General features: G+C 44.7%; 1 long non-coding RNA gene across 1 annotated transcript in view; it reads left to right on the top strand.

Moving 5' to 3' along the window:
- Positions 1-3,542: 3,542 nt before the first annotated feature.
- The window catches only part of LOC109529877 (uncharacterized), an 11,845-nt gene continuing 2,381 nt past the window's right edge, over positions 3,543-13,006 (top strand). Inside the window, exon 1 of the long non-coding RNA XR_002170906.1 lies at positions 3,543-3,868. This is a non-coding gene — a long non-coding RNA (uncharacterized LOC109529877). The remainder of the gene's footprint in view (positions 3,869-13,006) is intronic.

Raw genomic sequence — 13,006 nt, 5'->3', positions numbered from 1 at the left:
TTCGGTACCAGCCATTTTCAGACCCGTATAAAAAAAAAATTGACTTTCAGTCTTGGAAAAAAAAAGCTTGGAAAAAAGAAAACCTAAGTACATGGGATTGAATGTGTGAAGTCTGAAAAGACATATAAATATGTCTTTGGGAGTGAATGAATGAAAGACCACCACTTTTCTCATTTTGGTATTTTTCTTTTCATTGTGGCACTAAACTGTGGAGTGACCAGAGGTCACAATGTTCTTATCGAGAGACACAATCAATGCTTCTGTTGCCAACAAAGCACATTGAATGTAAAAGAAAAATCTGCATCGTTTCAGACATTGCCACTGCTTAGAGAGGCATCCGCTGCGGTATAAAGCTTTGCTGACAAATGGACAATAGTTCTTACAGACATTAGAAATCAAGTATGTCCTCACTAGACACTTGTCGATGCAAAGTGGGCACCCAGAACTGGTACACAGAATATGCGACCTCCCCACAGGAAGGCCTGAGGTGAGATTCAAAGCCGGCCGGGCCTCAACTGTTGAGGCGGACATTGTAACCGCTGACTAGTCCATTGAGCTGCATTGTAACATTCAAAGTGAACACCGTAAATTTGGGAGGGTATAGAAAGACTATCTGTGGTTTGATAAATTATAGTAATTTCGAAATGATTTACATTTCACACGGCCATGTTTAAAGTTGTCCATTTCCTGCCTGTCGTCCTAACTTCAAAAGGTTAACAATGAAACCACTTAAATATAATCAGTTTAAAACGCCAAAATATATATCACACAGCAAAATTACCAATGATGACTGTTAATCATAACTATGACACACTTACATACCAAAATCCCAATTTTGCATCAAGTTTGCACCGACGATTTTTTATCAGTAGATGACAGCAGAGATCTCTTGTGTTTCGCCACACTCCGCGCTGCAATGTGATCCACTTGTGTGAACTTCCCAAGTGGCTCAGCCAGTATGCATCGCTTCATATGTACCAGTAACAATCATAAGAATGTGAGAAAATAAGTTAGCTGCTTGAAAACAATTGGCATTCGTGTGCTGAATGCCCTGAGAAACCGGATGATGCATGCCACAGTGCTGGAGCCGATCCCAGCCGTCTTCCGGGAGTACACCCTGAACTGGTTGCCAGCCAATCGCAGGGCACACAGAGACAAGTAAACATCCACGCTCACAATCACACCCAGGGACAATTTCGAGTGTTCCCTTAACCTGCCATGCATGTTTTTGGAACGTGGAAACCGGAGTACCCGCAGAAAACCCACACAGGCGTAGTACACTCTGAACTAGTTGCCAGCCAATCGCAGGGCACACAAAGGCAAAACAACCGTCCGCACTCAAAACTCACACCTAGGGACGATTTACAGCACAGGTGTCAAAAGTCGAGGCCCGGGGGCCAGATCTGGCCCGCCAAATATCATTTCATGTGGCCCGCGAAAGCAAATCAAACATGTCAAGTTTCATGATGCTTGCTAAAGTCTGAACCGAAATTTCAAATTGTCATATGTAATCCCCAATAACAGTCATGATTCTTGACTTCTGATTTTTAAACTAGTTATTCATCAATTTGTTGTGCGCTGTGTATGTAATATGAAACATTTATATGGTTTCCCTAATTTCATAACGGCCCTCCAAGGGAAACCGTAACTACAATGTGGCCCGCGACAAAAATGAGTTTTGACACCCCTGATTGAGAGTGTTCAATCAGCCTGCCATGCATGTTTTTGGAATGTGGGAGGAAACCCAGAGTGCCCGAGATAATCCACACAGGCACGGGGAGAACATGCGAACTCCACACAGGAAGGCAGGAGCCAGAATCAAACCCTGCACCTCTGCTCCGTGAGGTTGATGTGCTCACCACTTGTCACTGTGCTGCTCATTATAATTTTTCATTCGGTTTAAGAATTGTTTTACACATCAAGACCACAATGGGAAAAATATATTGGGTTGCAGATAGCTGATATATAGCGTTATACATTTCAGATGTGACGTTTCTATTTTTAGTGCATTGATTTTTCTTTTGTGTCAAGCACACGTGCTGAGACACATCAACAGACGGGTGTTGAGTAAAGCTTTGCATAATCCTTACTGACGGACTGACTGTGTGGTGTCTGGTGGGGTCAGCGTGGTCCCATGGCCCACACTGAGGGGGTGTCGATGGGGGCTTCAGCCAGGAGCTGCCACCAGGATGCAAGCCAGGCGCTCCCAAGGAGCCAAAGATGTGTCCAGAATGTGATGAAGGGCTGAAATGAGGAATGGGATGGGAAACGAGCGCACAGGGATGCTAACGAGGTCATGCGTTGAGACTTTTTTTTTTTTTTTTGTAAAAACGAAGTCAACTTTTCACGATCTCCCTAAGAGGTCTGGAGTCGTCGCTTCCCCATAGAATTTTAGGGGTGACAAGCCCATACGACCTGAATGACATTATTAATCCAGTGGTTGTGCCCCAACATGAACCAACACGGGCCTAATTTCATCTTCCTGGACGACGATGCTGCAGCTCATGGAGGTCGCATCATACCGGAACGGCCGTTGGAGACCGGTGTCCCTCATTGCCGTGTCGAGACTTGAAACTGCACCCCAGAACCTCAAATGATCTGAGGGATGCCCTTCAAGAAGAGTGGGATGCCATGCCTCAACAGACAAGAAGTTGAATTTTGAACGTTCGTGAGATGTCGTCGTCAAGCTGTAATTGATGCTCAAAGGGCACATGACGTTGAAATATTTTTTTGTGGTGTACCCACCGTTGTTGTAAACTTTTGTTTCAATTAATTATTTGAAATGAGCAAATCACCAGTGCAGGCGGCCCGGTGGGGAGTGGTTAGCACGTCTGCCTCACGGTGCAGAGGTACCGGGTTGGATTCCAGCTCCGGCCTCCCTGTGTAGAGTTTGCATGTTCTCCCCGTGCCTGCGTGACTTTTCTTCGGGTACTCCCGTTTCCTCCCACATTCCAAAAACATGAATGACAGGCCAATTGAACACTCTTAATTCTCCCTAGGTGTGAGTGTGAGCGCGAATAGTTGTTCGTCTCTCTGTGCTCTGTGATTGGCATGCAACCGGTTCAGGGTGTCCTCCGCCTACTGCCCGAAGATGGCTAGGATAGGCTCCAGCACCCCCTGCGACCCTTGTGAGATAAAGCGAATCACAAAATGGATGGATGGAATTCACCCGTGCATCCTTCAACTTAAATGTCCTACTTTCATGATATGTATCACTGTAGATTTTTTTTCCTACTTCTAATTTTTTACTCAAAGCATGTCAGCAATCCATTTTTTGATTGATTTTTTTTTTCTCTGTTGCTTTACACAGTGTCAGTGATTGTTGTCGTTTTAATTACTTTTTGTCCCTCTGTGTTGTCTAAGTAATACAAGGGATCCGATATTTATTTTGTTTTATTTCCTGCATTGTATTCCTTGTCGATAGGGTCATGTGAGGACAGCACTCCTTTTGGAAGTATGAGAGTGGGGCGTCTCAGTCCACCCCCGTCTCCCCTCCCCGCTTTATTTATTTATTTTTTTATTTAAAGGGGCCGTACCTTGTTGAATTGAAACTTCCCATTGGCTGAAAGTGTAGGTGTGTCGCTGTCAGATGCGGAAGTAGGGCGGGCTTTGGCGCAGCGCCTTTGCCGTCGTCACCTCCGGCGGGCGGGAGCCTCAGCGGACGTCTCTGGCTTTTTGTACGGATGTGCTGGTCCCCTTTTTTTTGACAGCAGGCGGGCAGGCAGGCAGGCAGGCAGGGGGGAAACTAGGAGGACGTAGGCGGGCTCTGCTGCTATCTCCCTGCGGCTCTGTCTCCCTTATTGAGCCGTTTCTCGTCCACAGACACCCCGGCGACATGCTGGTTCCGGTTGGCGTTTCCTCCTTTGAGGTAAGACGTCTTCTTTTGGGCACTTTTTGAACGTGAGCCGTGCACACACCCATGCACACTCTGGGAATGTTGTTTTGTCATGCACCTGATTGATCAGGGGCGATGTTTGAGCATGCACTTATGTGCTTGGTGCTTATTACAGTTTTGGGATGTGCAGGCACACTTCATCTGATTTCAGTTTTTTTTTTTTTAATTGTTGTTATTGTTTTTTGTTGTTGTTGCACGCCTGCGCAGATCGAATGCAGGCTGCTCAGTGATGTAAGCCAGCCAGTGCATCAACACAATGGCAGCCCCTGCTCGTGGAAAGCCATTCCTATAGTACAGAAAATGTGCACAGCAACAGTATGTTTGGAAAAATTTAAGAAAGAAAACAGGGAGCAGGGAATTTCCACATCCACTTTCGTCAGATTGAAATAAATGCTGCCTGAACACCATGCTTGAATCAAAGGAGCACTTTTTTTAGACCATCATCAGAAAGTACTAGTTTTATTGAATTGAATTGAATACAACTTTATTGTCAAATGTGTAACATACAGCACAGATGAAATTTCTTCCCTCTCAACATAAAACAAGAGGAGCCGCTGCGGGTGCCCGTACCACCATCAAAAGAAAAATTAACAAAAAATGACAAACTAATACAAGACGACAACACATGAGACACAGACAATCATGCAATCGTAACCACTTTCCTGCATACACTTTGTTGTCTGAAGCAGTTATAGATGAAAGAGGAGCGAATCAAAGTGTCCTTTTCACCAGTGGATCAAAGATGTCATGGTGCAATGTTGTGTTGGAGTCTTTAAAAATTAGAAGAAAAAAAATAGAATACTGAAATTCATTTGAAACAGTGCCTATGTTGCAAACTAAGCACCTTTTACCCAGGTTAAGGAAAAGGTTGATGTATCTATTGAACTATTGATGTTGTTGTCCTTCTAGGACCACCATAATCACATTCAAAGAACAATTGTGGTTGATCTATTGAAGATGTGTACTCACTTCTTCATATCAAAGCCAAAGGGAAAATAACTTTGTGGACTACTTTGGAACCGGAGATTTATAATTGGCGTCTGCCCCCAAAATGAGCATTCACATAGTTGGAGGTAAAAAAAAGAACAAAATGAGAGGCAGTTAAATTTTTTATATTTCTTTTTTTTTTTTTTTTTTTTAAGTCATGTGGTGAAACTGGACAATCAGGTTCTTGCTCCATGACGGAAACATTTCAGATGTTTCGGATTGAGGTGAGTGAAGAGGCCTATTGTCAGCCAACTGAGCAAAAACTATATAGTTCCACATGCCTGCACTTAGCTCGACCAGTCGTAAAAGATGTTTACATTGGGACAGGTCATTGTGTTGGAGCAGGACCAGCTTTGTTTTTTTTTCGGGGTTTTCAGATCATAATTGGGCATTTTCCAGAATACGTATTAGTTATTTGCTGTATTATTGTTCACTTCCATACTGATACTGCCAGGTGTGATGCTTGTGCAGTTTATTTCGAGCGTAAACACAAACATGTTGGATATGCGTCACTTGAAATGTTCGTTTAAAAAAAAAAAAATGAATTGACGTTTGGTTACATAACGGGGCTTTCGAGCATACAACTTCCAACATTTGATGGGAAGTTATCTAGCGTATGAATGGTCCAAAAGTGGTATAAAAGTGTTATTTATCTCTGTTACCAGTTGTACTTGTATTTTGGAAGGTGTCTAGTTCTACTTCCTGTGTTGGTTGCATTGCAACGGTATCGATTGGACTCTCAGCCAGGATACTGACCAATCTAACACACCGTGCTAGCCGCAAGCTAGCTACCAGAATCTTGTCACTTATGAACTATAAATGAGTGTTTAAAGTGTCAATGTATACAGTATGTTTTCTGTCGTGCTTTTAGCTCGCGGTTGAGTTGTTCGAGGCTAACTTGGTTGCTAACCATTGGCTGCCGTGGACAATTTAGTCACCTGTTTTCTAAAGGTGAGCTGTGATTGGCTGTTACCTGAGCCCTGAGGAAATGTGATGTCATTTTCAGTCGCCGGCAAGTGGCAAAATGGCCGCCCCCCCTGAGATGGAAACTAATGTGCGGGTTTTACTGCCTAACTCATACTGCACATACCTGATTTTAATCAGCATGCCGTGTTTAGACTAGCGGGGGGATGCTTCGGACAGAAGATGTGTTTAAAAGAGCTTTTCCATAGCAAAATGATCATTAACTGGCTGTTATTTGGATGTCGACGAAGAGCCTCTTCAACGTTTCACCTTTTGAGCGTTGTGTATACAACATGTTATGCCCTACTCGTCGGCGCACGACTGTTCTTTGTTGCGCAACTTGTGACCTCTATCAACAAGCTTTTGCCCTTCATGCTGCCCCCTCTGAGCCTTCCTTACGCCAAAGTCCTTGTGGGACAGCGAATGGGATTGAGGCCCTCCAGCCAGACTTACTGTAAGCAGCTCTCCAAGGAGATTGTCTTTGCGAATGAACACCCAAGGGTCACTGGATGCTCAATGTGTATTAGTTCTGAACTCTTATTTCCATGTCATGGATGCACGCTAGCTAGCATAGCTGACGTGTGCTATTAAACTCCTTGAGGGAGGGAGGGGGGGGAACAAAGTCAATATTGCTTTTGTTTTAATAATAACTATTAATGCTGTATTTTTATAGGGTTGGAGACTTACTGTAAGCAGCTCTCCAAGGAGATTGTCTTTGCGAATGAACACCCAAGGGTCACTGGATGCTCAATGTGTATTAGTTCTGAACTCTTATTTCCATGTCATGGATGCACGCTAGCTAGCATAGCTGACGTGTGCTATTAAACTCCTTGAGGGGGGGGAACAAAGTCAATATTGCTCTTGTTTTAATAATAACTATTAATACTGTATTTTTATAGGGTTGGTAAACCTGATCAGTCACCTTTATTAATATCGTAGGCTGTATCACTTGTCGGCTTGCGCTACCGTAGGAGCAACGGCTCAACATGTGACGTGTCAGGCTTTCCGATCGCAGTTCTCACAAAAAGTGAGCACTTCCGGTTGCGAGGATAAGCGGCTCGGATAACGGACAAGATGGATATGAACTTCTTCTTTATCCACATAATGAGAGCGTTGCTTGTTTGTTCCAATAGCCTGGCATTTAGCCTCTGATGCAATGTACGTAGAGCGCAGTGGCTGGTCTCATTCGCATGAGCATGCAAAGGTTCAAGCAGGGCAAGCCACCGCTGGTGGATGACAGCTATTTGGGCCCGTTGTGTTTACACAGCATAACAAGACAAAACCAGATATCGGCTGGCGCAGCTTCTCTGTGGTTTTGTTGGGTTTATGATGTGATCATGTGTCTCATAAAGGCATCAAAGCGTTGCAAAATGGAAGCTGCACGGCCTTGCCCGCTTTCTACCCAAACGTTTAAAACGAACATTTGGTTCCCAAGTGCAAATGATACAAATTGGTGTCGTCACGTCGCCAGCGCCAAACCCCAATTTTAAAAATAAACTTTTTTGGGGGTCATGAGAGTTTGAAACCAGTTGCAAATTTGAAAATCAAATGCCTTCACCTAAGTTGACTTTCATTTCCCCAAGCTGGAACCCGCTTGTTGAGGAAAACAAGAACAGGGCTCCCGTTAATTGCAGCAACTACATTCACGATCATGGTGAGTTGTGTTTTTGTGTTTGCTTTTGCCGTTTCACCCAAAATATTGCTTTTCTTGCTCAACTGAGCTGCGGCACAAAAACAGCTGGCAAGGCCGAACTCGACGTCTCACCGTGACGCGCAGAGGCAAAATGAAGCCGCTCGGCACTCCGGCGTCACGCTGGAAAATGTAACCGGAGACGCACGCAGCTGTCACAGCAAATAGAAACGTCCTTCCGCGTCCCGTCGGATGGCCCTGGCTCGGATTGTGACGGCTCTTTGTGAGAGATTGCGCCACTGCCGTCCGCTGCCCGCGTAGTCCTCTGCTGCCACAGCATGGAGGCTGCTGAACCTTGGCACACAACAGCTGGCGCCAACGTTACACAGAAACATTTGGCTCCGCAGCCTTGATGTGTTCATTGTGGTGGTCACATTGACGCTATTTTTGGCTCGTGGGGGGAGAAGGTAAAGGTGCATTGCGTTTAGACAGTAGTGTTTTTTTTTTTTCCATCCATGCATTCCAAATCCATTCCGCTAATACAGGTGAGTTGCTTTGGCAGCTCGGGTAACATAAGTGGTATGCTTGTATGTCTCACAGCCGAGAGGTTGTGAGTTTGAATCTCAGCACGTTTTGAGTTACGTCTTCCCTCGGCGGGCAGTTATGACAGTGAAACCACAAAAAGGTTTTATCGCGTTATCGCAATAATACTTTGAAAATTATTGCAAAATCTCACTGTCATTTATTACACGACAATTTGTCATTTCGGTACATTTTTTTAGCAAAGGTCATTCAAGTTAACGCATGATTTTCTTTCAGGGGGGGGGCCACATAAAATGATGTGGTGGGCCAGATCTGGCCCCCGGGCCTTGAGTTTGACACCTGTGCCGTAAGTGATTTAAGCGATGCAGAAAAAGCAGTACAGCAGTTCAATTCAGTGAGTAAAGTGAATACTGTCGTACGGAGCTTTTGGGAGAGAAACGCCCTCCGCCGATGTCGTGGCTAATTTCGCTCACCGGGAGCAGCGAGCGACGTTGCGTGGCGCATGCGTCATGCCGTGCGGCAGTTTTGTCTGATTTACGGTCTGGATGAACCGGAGAGACGTTTCACAACAAGCATGGGGGCTCTGGAAATAAAGCGTCCTGGCGCGGAACGGACGTGTTGCTCAAGGTCAGTGTCACAAGCGACTGCCCGTTTTCACAGCTGGCAAGTGGGAGGACAAAACTGGCCAGTTAGGACGATGGCGATTGCGTCACGAACGACATCAACCCCCCCAGTATGGACTGTGGGTCGATCTTACCAATAGGCTGTGTCATCTCTATTTGACCAAACACAGCAGCTTTAATCTGCGGCTTAAATAGAAACCCCCATTACTATTTTTACACTCTTATCTTCTCCGCTGTTTGTTGTGAACCCTTGTGGTCTCTCCAGTGCACAATTCTTTGGCGGAGAGTCTACATCGGGTCTTCTTGAACTGTGGTGTGTGCACTGCAGGGACTAGATGAAGTTACGGGGTCAAGCAGTGCAGTGTGAAATGAAACATTCACATTGTATACCCCCCCCCCCCCTTGAAAATTATGTGACAACGGCTAACATTAGTGGAGCCCATAGTTTAAAGCGGCACTCCCCAATCTTTTTTGCCCCACAGACCGATTTAATGTCAGATAATATTTTCAGGGACCTGCTTTTTAAGGTGTGGCGGACAAATACAAACAAAATAATGTGAAATGACCTGCATGAAAACTGTGGTATTTTCGTAACATAATAATAAACACGAATCATGACACGAGGAACGTCGTATCTGGCCGCAACACTCTCTGGGCGCTATGGTAATGGTGAAATGTGCCTTCAAAATAAGAGACACAGCAAATACAAAGTGCATGAAAAATACGAGTCACCATCGCCGCATATTACGAAGAGTGGTGCTTGGTGCGTAGGAATCTCCCGTTGAGATAAATCCGTATTTGAAGTAGGACTCCTGATACTCTCTTTTAAATGTGGCCTTCTTTTGCTTGGAAGTCGTCGGCTCCTCTTCTGTCTCCTGGCCGGGCCTGTTCCGCTTCCCAAAGATGTTTGTTTTTTTACTTATTTTGCTAGCTCCTGGGTTTCATTTTAGCGGTAACCTATCACGTGACCGGGAAGCGCGCCTTGATCTGCGTCAAGAGTGACATACTGTAGATGGACATTAAGGAGAATCCGGCAATTTTTTCAAAATAAAACTTCTTTCAGATTCCGAAATAAACAAAACGGAAGTCATGTTGCTTTGTTGTCGCTGCTTTGCTTCGAATTTCTGTAGCCAGTTGTCAATTCTTTTAGCTGCTGTGCTTTTGGTTGCGTGAAGCACATCGAGTTGCCTCGTGTATACTTTGTCGGGCCATTGAAGGGGGCGTGTGGCTTCCAAAGTATGGACTCCGCGAACCACAAAGTGTGCCATAAACAGCAGGTCATCGTAGATGGTTCAAGGTAATGTGATACCCCCGACACATTTCACCCTCGTTCGCGTGGTCGCGCGCTCCACTGGGCCTCTGTCTTTTGTTAGCCTGAGCGTTTTCAACGGGTTTCTATCTTATACCGGCAATGACCACGCTGTCAATGCAGAGGTCAGAGTCCGCCGGGCTTTATGTAACCTCACTTTTCTGTGTTGAGACGTAAGATCTTGAGTAACACGACTCATTAAAAGCCAGTCCTGCCTCGTTGGCAATGGAGTCGATGGGATTTTTAGCTATTTGGGGAAACAAAGGTCTCTATGGTGCTTTGTACTGAATGCTGAGTCAGGCATTCTCAATTACAGTGGTACCTCTACTTAGGAAATTAATATGTATGAAATTTCTTAACTCGGAAATTTTGTAAGTAGAGACGCGTTTTCCATGTAAATGCCCTAATCCGTTCCAAGCCCCACCCAAAATTCAGACAAATGTTTTAAGAAGCATAAAAATGGGTCAAAATATGCAACAAATACATATTACAATGAGATGAATGCACAATAAATGAGAGTTGTGCATCATGTAAAAAAACAACAAAGAGACTAAAGAATTACAATGATGGTCATTTAACTTTTATCTGCGTCCTCATCGTTTTTTGCTCTCTTTAGTTCATATTCTCTCTCAGAAGTGGTTTCTGCCTGGCGTTTTGTAAATAATTGATCCAAGGACGTTTGCTTTTGTCGGCTTTTAACAATCCTTCAAAAATGTCCAAGGCAAACATCAGCGTAGCGAGCGATCGCCCGACCAGTGAACATTTTTTCTGGGTGATTCACATTTACGTAAAACTATCGGAATGCCTGATGGCAAAGAGGGGCGAATGTCGAGGACGCTGCATAGACACAGATCAATCTATTTATCTACGCATGTAGAACCCATATGGCAGAGGTCCCTCTTAGCCAATGGGATGCCAGGAAGATGCCAGGTAATAGCCAATGGCAGAGCAGCTATCAGTATGTTGCGTTCAGGAAACTCTGAGCTGCAAGTAGCAGCCCATACTATATCTTTGCCTTTCGTATCTTGAAATTTCTTTCGGAACAAGAGGCAATATTTTCCTGTTGAGGCGTTTCGTAACTTGAAAATTTCGTATGAAGAGACGTCCGTAATTCGAGGTACTGTTTTATACTGAATAGCAGCGCTGTTGGTCACACGTTTCAACTCAATCAAAAGCCAAAATGCGTATCGCAAAGGAGACATTTTATCTTATTGTGTTTGCATAACAGTTCTGAATTAGGACTTTTTGGGCAAAAATCTCGAAAGCAATTGATGTCAAGGTGTCACCTTGGAACATTTACAAAGTAAATGATCAAAAATTCCCCCAAATGACCCCACGGCATTGCATCGTAACCGGTGATTGCTATGATATGACGCAAAGTCTTCTCGTTTTCAGTCCTCCTCGAAAATGGATGGATTGTCAGATTCAGACGGTCTGACCCGAAAATCGCATTCTCCCTTGTCGTCGTGCTCCGCCGCTGACCCTTGCTCAAATGATAAACTCATAAAACAATGGTTTAGCAATTGGCTATCGCGCCTCCCATCTGACTAACGGCCTCTAAAGTCCAATGTCAATCGCACCCCCGACGCCTTTGCCCTTTGCGCCGTCGCCATGGCGACAAGAAGGAGCCGGCCCGGCGTATCAGCGCCGCGTGATAAAGGGCCGCTCCGGTGTTTACATTGCCGGCACGGTGGTCCGAGATGAGTGAGGCGAGACCCTTAAACAAATCGTCAGGCGGCGCAACGCGGTGTCAGCCCACATCGGCCCATCGTCGCACTCGGAGGCCACCGCCGTGACCCCTGCGCTCCTCGCGGGCCGGTCAGGACTCACTCCACAGGAACTGAGGATTAAACATTAACCGCTTCACAGGAGCTCTTGGGGAAAGACGAGAGGGATGTCATCTTTTGTCAGGGGACTCTTGAGGGAACGTTTTCGGAAGGGCAAGGTAAGGTGATTGTGTTTTGATTTCCTTCGTCATTCCTCGGTTATGTTTTTTTGTTCTAATGATGCCGATAATTTAAGTGGTCACCTTGTTCAGGGGCCAAGGGCCACGGTTTGTTTTTGTGGTTTCCCTCAGAGGGCCGGGAATGTATAATCGCACCAATGCGTGATTATATATTCACAAAATCAGATCAGAAGTCAGGGAAAAGGATTTTTTATATATATATATATATATATATATTTTTTTTTTCAATATATATGCTTTCATCATCAACGTGATTAAAAGTGAAGACAATGAGTCTTTTTCAGACAGATTTTTGTAAGAAATGAATTAAACACACACAATGTGTTTTAGCGGGCCGCCCAAATTGATTTGATGCTGGGTGCAAGTTCGGCAATGTCAGATGTTGGTTTGTGCGCGCGATATTGTTTTCCAAGCCAAGCTCTTACTGACGCTAAAGGCTAACTGAACACTTGGCCACTGGTGAATCAGTTTTATGTTGAATCATTTGTCATGTGTGTAGCATGTTGAGGACTGTGTATTCAACATGCCTTTCTGTGACTCTTCCAGTCTCTCTCTTGCGTTTTCACTCTTGTGACTCTATACCGGTAATCTCGATGGCCACTTACCTCTCTCAACGGCGAGGTACTGTTGATCAATTTTTTTGGGGTGTCGTTTTCATCTCATGAAATGGATTGCCCGAATCAATTTGCCTTTGTGAAAGTTTGCCGTTTTGCTTGTTGGAGACCCAAACCACAAATTGCGTAAAAAGTACTGAAACATTGAAATAGTTGAGCATTTGCATTCAAAGATGTAAAGAAGGTCATATTATTTTCCCTTGGAAAGATTATCTTGCATTCTAGGGTCATCCTGAGCTGTTACCCCAAAGCCAAATATCCCGAACTTTTCGAGGCTGGTGTATTAAGAATGTGCGCTGTACATTCTCGCTCTGACTGCCTGTGACACAGAAAGCCAGCTCATTGCAATGAGGTCATAAGCTAAGAAAAGTATGTATGTTATTTAAATAGAACACGATGTTTGCACTGGGTGTCTGTTGACATAACACCCCGCAGTCCACATTATGACGAGCCGCTTGAGGGAGGAGGGAGGGGTG

The sequence above is a fragment of the Hippocampus comes genome, unplaced genomic scaffold, assembly GCF_001891065.2.
Source record: "Hippocampus comes isolate QL1 unplaced genomic scaffold, H_comes_QL1_v1.1 scaffold62, whole genome shotgun sequence".
Lineage (NCBI taxonomy): Eukaryota > Metazoa > Chordata > Actinopteri > Syngnathiformes > Syngnathidae > Hippocampus > Hippocampus comes.
Note: the sequence above shows the minus strand (reverse complement) of the source record. Positions and strands in the feature narration are given on the sequence as shown.